The sequence below is a fragment of the Mus caroli genome, chromosome 1 (genome assembly GCF_900094665.2).
Source record: "Mus caroli chromosome 1, CAROLI_EIJ_v1.1, whole genome shotgun sequence".
NCBI classification, from domain to species: domain Eukaryota; kingdom Metazoa; phylum Chordata; class Mammalia; order Rodentia; family Muridae; genus Mus; species Mus caroli.
In genome coordinates this window covers 122,801,009-122,810,252 of record NC_034570.1, presented here as the reverse complement: position 1 = coordinate 122,810,252, position 9,244 = coordinate 122,801,009, and the positions used below count along the sequence as shown (strand labels likewise).

The 9,244-nt window shown below is 48.8% G+C and overlaps 1 protein-coding gene and 1 pseudogene across 2 annotated transcripts in view; one reads left to right on the top strand and one right to left on the bottom strand.

The window, feature by feature from the left end:
* Positions 1-9,244, top strand: part of Rassf5 (Ras association domain family member 5) — a 66,954-nt gene that overhangs the window by 18,204 nt on the left and 39,506 nt on the right. The gene's annotated exons all lie outside the window — the stretch shown is intronic.
* Positions 7,801-9,051, bottom strand: LOC110293066 (annotated as a pseudogene).

Sequence of the window (9,244 nt, the reverse complement as noted above, 5' to 3'; positions counted from 1 at the left end):
GATGAAGGGGAGAGTTAGTGTACCACAGATGAAGGGGAGAGTTAGTGTACCACAGATGAAGGGGAGAGTTAGTGTAGCCCCTGATGAAGGGGAGAGTTAGTGTAGCCCCTGATGAAGGGGAGAGTTAGTGTACCACAGATGAAGGGGAGTTATTGAACTGTTATGACTGCCTTAATTCAGCAGAAGAGGGCCTGAAAATCAAGAAAATCTTGGCTAGAGCAGGCATGGTAACTAACACATGTCTGTAATCTCAAACAGTGAGGAGGCTGAAGCAGGATTATGTATGTGAGTTCGGGGCCAGCACAGACGGCCTACTGAGATATATAAAAGCTGCTGGCTGGTGCTGTTACATGCTGAATCAACAAAAATCAGGTGTCTGACCTCCCACAGAGCTGAAAACTCCTGCTGCTGTTTATTGAGCAACTATAAAGTAACTGGTGCCCCTGAGTGCTTTATCTAAACATTCTCTAACTTTTCAGAAAAATTTCCCAACAAGAAAGCTATTATTCCAATATTTTAGACAAATTGAGGCTGAATGAGTTCTAAATTTAACTAGGAGAAACTGTTCAGACATCTCATACCCAAGTAGGGGCAGGCTTCAAATTCAAAACTGACCCATGTGACTCCAAGGATAACTTGAATTATATCCCCTCTCCAGCACCAGGCTGAGTATCGTAAGGACCTCCAGCTGATCCCCAGCTGATGAGTAGAGGTACTGGTACCATCCTATACGTCAGCTGGTGCTGGGAGTGCCCTGTCCATCCTGACGTCACCAGGAGGAGGGTGCAGTGGGCTACTTCCTGCTGGAGCAGAAGAAAAAGCACTTGTAACTCCAGCCCTTTAACCCCAGCCTCCCTAACCCCGTTCAGGAGGGACTCCACCTTGGCCTCCAGGAGGAGGGGCACCGGGATTTAGTGGGGGGTGCTGCTGAAGTGTACGTTATTGCATGACCAAACAGGACTGCTGCACAGCAGTCACACATGACGGATCGCCATGCTCCAGCTGCTGCCTGCTGGCGGTGAGGCTGCCAGCTCATAACCTTGCCTCTTCCATTCGCTGTCGCTCCAGCTCTCAAGTGGAGGTTGATTAAAGGAGTCGGAAACTAAGGTCTGCACAGAAACCTACACATGGATGCTTCTCACAGCTTTACTTAGAATTATTAAAGCTTGGAAGCAACCAAGACATTCTCCAAGCAGGTGAACAATGAGCGTGGTACATCCAGACAGTGGAACATTTGTCAGACAGTTAAAAGAGATGAAGCGATCACAGCCATAAAACAGAGGAGACTTAAATGCATCTCACTCGGTGAGAAAGCCAATCTGAGAGGGTTACATAGTGTATTATGCCAGGTTTTTGTTGTTGTTGTTTCTTTCTTTAAAGATTTGTTTATTTATTTATTTAATGTACATGAGCACACCATTGCTCTCTTCAGACACACCAGAGGGCATCAGATCCCATTACAGATGGTTGTGAGCCACCATGTGGTTGCTGGGAGTTGAACTCAGGACCTCTAGAAGAGCAATCGGTGCTCTTAACCGCTGAGCCATCTCTCCAGCCCATATTATGCCATTTTCGATAGTCTGATAAAGACAAGACTGTTAAAAATTAGGGGGGGGTATTACAGAGATGGCTCAGAGGTTAAGAACACTGACTCTTCTTCCTGAGGTCCTGAGTTCAATTCCCAGCAACCACAAAGTGGCTCACAACCATCTGTAATGGGATCTGATGCCCTCTTCTGGTGTCTGAAGACAGCTACAGTGTACTCACATACATGAAATAAAAGGTAGGGGGTGGGCAAAGAGAACACAGAATTTTAGGGCAGAAAAAACATTTTGCCATAACCCATGAGCACACATCCAGATTCACAGAGTGCACAGCACTGTGTAAACCCGATGCAAACTGTGGCCTCTGGGCAGTTGTGAGTGTGGGTTCATGAGCTGTAACAAATGCACCTCGCGGTGGGCTGTTTATAACAAGGAGGCCATGCACATGCAGGGGAGGGTTATAAAGAAAACGTGTTTCCCTGTTAACTTAACCACAAACCTACAGCTTCTCCAAGATACCCTACTTTAAAAAATACAAGTAGCCGGGCGTGGTGGTGCACGCCTTTAATCCCAGCACTAGGGAGGCAGAGGCAGGCAGATTTCTGAGTTCGAGGCCAGCCTGGTCTACAAAGTGAGTTTCAGGACAGCCAGGGCTATACAGAGAAACCCTGTCTCAAAACAAAACAAAACAAAACAAAACAAAAAATACAAGTAGAAAGATACATTATGTCCCAGCGTGGACTATGTAAGGTCCTACAGGAGCACTCTCTAGCAGCAAACAGTGGTTGGTACCCAGTCATCATCACGGACTTTTCTCTTTTTCACAGTGTTCTAGTCCAGGTTGCTCCTTGTTGGGGTCTTTGCAAACACTACAGCCAGCAGAATAATGCTCTGCACGAGACAAGAAGGAAATCTTCTCACGCAGTTCAACATGACTTAGTAGCTGCTATTTCCGACTTCCAGAGTCTGACCCTGGGAAGTTTACTTTAGGCATATTTAAGTACAGCACAGTTTGAAAAACAATGCAACCCCATATACACAAGAAGGCAAAATTGCATGGAAACTCGTCTCAAAGGACACAGCCCTTCTTCCATGAAGATAGATTCTATGGACAAGCTGCATGTATTATCTTAAAGGCCTAGGGGAGGATCTGCTGTGGTCTTGGTCATACAGATAGCATAGAGGTCATCTAGACTATTAGATAGCCCCAGTCCTGGTTGCCTGAGCTTGGGGTTGTCTGGCCCTACAGACAGTGCGAATCACCAGGCTATTAGCCATCTCCATTCACAACCTTCTGGGTAGAAAAACCAGCTAATACATCTTTTCCCTTGAAAAGAGAACCCGTGTGTTCAACATCCCTGTTTCCCTAGTGCTATCTGTGGGTTCAAGGACCTTTGTGCTCCCAACAACTACTGCTGTGATGAAACACCAGGAGCAAAAGCAAGCTGGGGGGTAGAGGGTTTATTTGACTTACACTTCCACATTGTAGTCCATCACTGAAGGAAATCAGGACAGGAACTCAAACTGAAAAGGAACCTGGAGGCAGGATCTGATGCAGAGGACATGGAGGGATGCTGCTTACTGGCTTGCTCCCCATGGCTTGCTCAGCCTCCTTTCTTATTGAACCCAGGACCACAAGCCCAGGGATGGTACCACCCATGAGTTGGGCCCTCCCCTATCTATCTCTAATCAAGAAAAATGCCCTGCAGGCTTACCTACAGTCTGATCTTACAGAGGCATTTTTCTCAATTGAGGCTCCCTCCTCCCTGATGACCCTAGCTTGTGTCAAGTTGACCAAAACTAGCCAGCACACATGGTATATTTCCCATCATATATCCACTGCAAAACCACAAACAACTTAGACAACTATAGAGAGAGGATACATGCCTGAAATCCCACCCCTTAGGCCTTCCTTGCAGACACTTCTCTGTGAATGGCATTATAGAAGTATGTATGTATTTTATACAATTACGCTCATGAGACACAACCATTTCCTCTTTCATGTTGACCAGAGTTGAGCTGCATCACATATGATAGCCACGTTCCAGTTCATGGAGAAATAGGTCATGACAGTTGTGAGTCAGCTGCAGATGGATGTTTCTGACGATTTGTCGTGATAAAGAGCTGTGGGCCGAACATCTTAGTAAGATCTATTTAGGTAGTAGACACACCCTTAGGAGAAATCTCTGCAGGAGCCGGTGCCTCACATACCAATAGAATGTTTCCTCACGTCTCCACACCTGTTTATGAGACCTTTCCTAAGGAGATGTGACAGTCCACTTACCCTAGAAAGGAACCCGCCAAAGACAAATTTGATGAGCCAGTGAGTTTTTATTGGGGTCACTAGTAAGAATATGGGTGAGGGGTTACCTTAGCAGCAGCAGGATGACTCAAAGGCACTCAAAGGCAGCTGCTTTTCTGAGTAGCCTACCTGACAGGTGACAAGCCTCCCTGACGCAGGTGACAAGTTACGTAAGCTGCGTCCTTAAGCTCTGTGCTCAGCTTACAAGCAGCCGGTAGGTCCGGGAATCTCTTCTCTGCCACAGAGGGCATCCGTCTCCTTCCCTGGCCAGCTTTCTGTATCTGCAACCCTGGGGAGGGGTCCTGCTAAACCCAGCAAGTTTCAGCTTTCCCAGACAAGCGTCCCTGAGTCTCATGGGCACCCCAACCTCTTCCCTCCTAGAAGGAATGTTTCAGTTCAGAGGAAACTCGCCTGTGATCATGACTATGAGCAATAGCTTTCTTGTCTAAAATTAGAGCAGGATTTTAGAAAATTGAGTGTTGGGGGGAGCCGGGGAGCAATTTGAAAAGAAGGGAAAGCCCAGGGCAGCAGAGGTCCCTCTTCAGGAAGGTTACCTCATTGGCTTTAGGGGACACCTGATGTCGTCTTCTGAGTAGACTGGGGCTAGGGGAACATTAGGGGCCCTGAGGAGGCGTCAGGACCTGTTGCTTCAGGCCTCGGTAGAGATCTGGAGGTTGGCAACACTGAAGGGATGTGTACAGACAGGCTTTCGGATGCTTGATGCTGAGGCAGACGGCCACTCTGGACTCAGATTTTAGACTGCTAGTAAGAATAGCTAGCATTTATCAAGCTTCAGTGTATACCATGGTGCAACAGTCCCGTGTGGTCTCACTGAATTCAGTCACACTGTGAGGTAGGGACTACCACCACCTCCAATTAAAATGAGGATCCTGAGGCATGTAGGAGTTGGCACAGTAGCCTGGGATCTTAGCCTCATGGCACTCTGAGCTCTCCCTTTCAGCTAAAAGCAAGGTGCTTCCTTCCTCTGCTGGCACTACCAATTTATCTAAGACTCTTTTGAGGCATCTTGGTGAGTCAGCTTTACCAATGCCAGGCTGGAGATTTGCAAGTGCAGCCCTGGAGACCTACAGGGGGCTGCTGTAGCCACAAAGAGCATATTCCCATCTGCTACAGAGCTGGAGGGGCATGGTGGGACAAGTAAAGAGAGCTAGAGGGCAAGTCAGGGGCAGGCTGCAGTGATGGAGCCTGCCTGGCTAGGTGGCACAGAGTAGCGTATGGTCTCCCTGCATGGTCTTAGAAGGTCACAGCTGGTTCAGCCTGGGGGCTCTGGCATGAGGAAACCCAGCTAAGTGAGAAAAGGATTGTCTGAACAGCCAGGACAGCCACCCTGGCTTGTTCTGAGAACAGGGGCAACCCTTGCACCACTTAAGATCTTGTGTAAATCAGATTTCCCGGGGCCCACTGTCCCTTTAGATTACCCAGTAGTACCCAATACATTATTTTGAAACTAAAAGTACCCAGTAGTACCCGATACATCATTTTGAAACTAAAAGCTTCCCCTGTGTCTGGTGGAGTGTTGGTAAGGCTGTATTGCCTGTCCACAGCTTGGGAGGATAAGAAAGAAGTTCACACAGCAGGGGAGAGGAAAGAGGAATAGGGGAGGGAATATTAGCTTGGGCTCCCAGGTTCCGGACTAACTCTGGACAGGAGAGCTCCATTTAATCCTCAAGATGGCCCCATGAACTACTGTGATTCTCAGTCTATAGTTGAGATTAACTCTCAGAGACGTTCAGCAGCTCAGACTCTGTCACAAAGCCGGTTGATGAAAGTCTAGAGGCCACAAAGTAGCATCTGGCTCCATTACACCACAGTATAGTCCAGGTAGGGCTGGCCCTGAAGCATAGGGTAGGACGTAGGGGACAGCGTGGTTGATTTCTTAGAAGGCCTAGGTTACCCAAAGGTTGGTAGTGGCTTCAGAAGTCAGAGGCTGTCTGCTTCCCCTTGATGGTCCACACAGGAAAGAGAAGGAGGATCGTTGTTGACTGGAGTGACCTCGAGGAGCCAATGGGCGCTGTGTAACTGGGTCCTATGTCCTTGGGGGCCTGGGCAGGAGGAGCTGAGAGCTAAAGAGGAATCACTATATTACCTCCGTATCTCGTGTCCCGCTCCTTTGTGGAAGGGATTCTTTTCAATGCAACACATCTGGTTCAGAAAAATGAGCCACTTGGGTTTTGCCATTATACAGCAGAGTCTGTGTGTGAGCTTTGTGTGTGCAAACACTTTGCTTATTGTGCATTTGTGAACCGGGGTGGAGCACAGACTTTGGCAGCTCTGGGGATTAAGAGGACATTGGCAGCATCTGCATTTGGAGAAAACTGTTTCCGAACATATGGTTCCTGCTGCTGGCTTTCCCTCCTCTAAGTTCAATGAGTAGATGCAATGTTGTTGCTACACACAGTTTCTCATGGTGTCTGAGCCTAATTCTGTTGTTTGAGATGGTAACCTGTGGGTCAAAGCCAAGAGCCAGGCCACTGGCTGTTCTTGGGGTCAGTAGGTGGCCCCAGTTTCAGTCCACCCATCCATAGCCCCTGGCCTTCCAGCCCGCTGCTGATCTCTGAAGCTGGTGTCCATGGGAACCTCCATCTGTTTGGGCTTAAGTATTGTGTTTTCCTGGGATGGCCTGGGATCTCTCAGGGTTGATCTATACTTTCTGTCAAAAGACCTAACTCTCAGGACCTGGTATGAGGCCCCATGTGGAAACAGGGCCATTGTGGATATAATACATCAAGATGAGGTCCCCCTGGAGTAGGGTGGGCCACTGGTTCAGTCTGACCAGGATTCTTTTGAAGAAGACAGACCCATGAGGAGAAGGTCCTGAGATGATGCTGGAAGACTTTGGAGGTGTATAGCAACAAGCCACCAAATCTGTTACTGTCTGTGAGTCCTCAGAACCTTGGAAAAGGCAAGAAAGATGCCCATTCATAGGGAGTGAGACCCTGTAAACAACTTGAGGAGCCAAGTTCCTGCCGTAGGCAATGGTGAGCATGTGGAGATAAGAGAAAACCTGTAGGTTGGTAGGTGCTCATCAGCGATAGGGGGGAAGGGGGTCTGCACACAAGGGGGTTTAATTCAGCTTTAAGGATGAACAAAACAATACCATTTATGAGAAAATGGATAGAACTGAAAATCATGCTGAGTGATAGATACTTCAGATGCAGACAACTGTCTCTCATGGGTAGAGTCTAGATCACGTAGAAAGGGAGGTGGAGTGGGGTAGTGGGGGGAAGAAAGTAGGATACTCCAGAGGGAGCAAGAAGACAGAACATGGTGTGCAAGCATGAGAGTGCTACAATAAAACCCATTGCTTTGTACAGCCAATATACATTCATTAAATGGCCAGAGCCTGCTCCCTAAACTTGTGCTGCCTCTTGGTGACACCATGTTTGTCCTAGCTATTCAGTGATGGCAGGCCTGGGTCCCCTCTGTTCCCTCTAATCAGGGTACCAGAGCTGGCTGCAGTCACCCCTTTCTTTCCATGCCCTGAAGGCTCCTTCATCCTAAGCCTTAGTTCCAGCTGTGCCTGAAACAGCCTGACGTTCAGCTATTGTTTTAAGTTAGCTGTATTTTTCTGCGTGTCTTAACTGTTCCCTGGTTCCTAAGAGTCCTGTCTTTGTTTGTTTGTTTGTTTGTTTGTTTTTCCAGTAAATAGCCGCCTTTGTTTTCTCTGCACCTCAGTGATCTTACACAGTATCTGGAGAGAGTAGCCCTTACACCAAATACCAGATGGTTTGTGGGGATGCTGAACTGGGTGACCATTTAGCTTCCAGAAGTGACCAGGAACCAAAGCCTAAAATGGCAGAGAAAGACAACCAGGTGCAGTCCTCCATGCCCAGGACTGGAGCCACGGAAGCCATAGTAACCCTTCAGTGTCTTGACCTCAGTCTTTAACTATACCAGCTCCCACATCCCCTGGACCAACGCAGGTGACTGTTCTCATTCCATGGTGACAACATCATCTTCCATGCCTCTGGGTGCTGCACTCTGAAACTCATGCCTGATTTCAGGGGACAGCTGTGGGTAGGGCTGCATTTGGAGCTGTTCTAGGAGGGCCTCCTGCTCTGTGGCCAGGTCTGCCTTGTCAAGCTGTGCTAGAGTCAGTAGGCACTGGTGCCAGAGCACAGGCAGCTGGTGCTTCTCTGTCCGGAAGGCCAGAAAATGAAAGACCAGAGCGTCGAGCACCCAGTAGGCCTTATCTAGCGGCAGGCGCAGGAAGATGCTGTTTGCACCGATATATCCCATCTCAGCAATCTTCAGCATGGCCACACTGAAGTGCAGCACGGGGATGGAGCACTTGGTGATGCTGCTGACCACGATGATGGCTTCACAGAGGGTGCAGGTGCCAGACTCTCACAGCCAAATTAGGATCCCTTTGAACCAGGTTCCAGGCTTGAACAGAGCCTTCTTGAGTGCCATGTAGAGGTGAAAGTTGAGTCGTTTGTATTCAGCAATGTCACCTCGCACTCCGGGAAGCAGAATGAGGTTGTAGAAGCACTGAGCCATGCCGTCCTTCAGGTTAGAGGCAAAACTCCTGGTGGCAGCTGCAGTCCAGGCCTCAGGCTCAGTGACATAGAGGATCGGCTCCCAGGTGGACAGTTCAGGGATGATCTTAAAAGCCTTGGGCAGTTTCCCACTGCGGTACTTACATAACAGCTCCCGGACTCCTCTGTACACTTCCAGGACCCGGGAATCCAGCTGAGGCCTAGGGAAACCTGGTACCTCTGACATGACAGTCTCCACCTCTGTCTCCTTCTCAGCTTCTCCATGATGATGTCAGCCAGGGTATGCCTGACGGGAGGGCTCTTGTTCATGAACATTTCAATGGCACGTTCATCTTCGGGTTCCATAACCACTTCTGCCTGGTGGTCCACCCTGGTCATTTTGGCTGCCTTCTCCAGGGTAGGCCATTCCTTACCCTCCTCATCCAATCCATCCTGTAGCACTCCAGCCCCATCCGCGTGGTGCGCTCTTGCAGTTTTGCTGGTCTATCTCCAGTCCCATGTTCAGTCTTGAGCTCCTCCTGCTTGCTGCAAAATCCTTTTGCACAACAGGAATCCCAAATACTTTTCCTCCTCTTTGACCCCAAGTCCCCGCTGTTTTTCTCGAGTTCCCAGCCAGAATCTGCTTGGATAGAGGTGCATGCCTCTCCTGATTTCTAGCCCCACAAGTCACCTTGAATTTAGGCATCGAAAAACTTGCCCACAAGGTCTATATGTGTGAAGCCAGCTAAAGGCAGAGATTGTGCTCTGTTTGTTTTCAAGACAGTGTTTCTCTGTGCAGTCCTGGGTATCCTGGAACTTCCTCTGTAGACCAGGCTAGCCTCGAACAGAGATCCACCTGTCTCTGCCTCTGAGTGCTTGGGATTAAAGGCCTTTGCCAC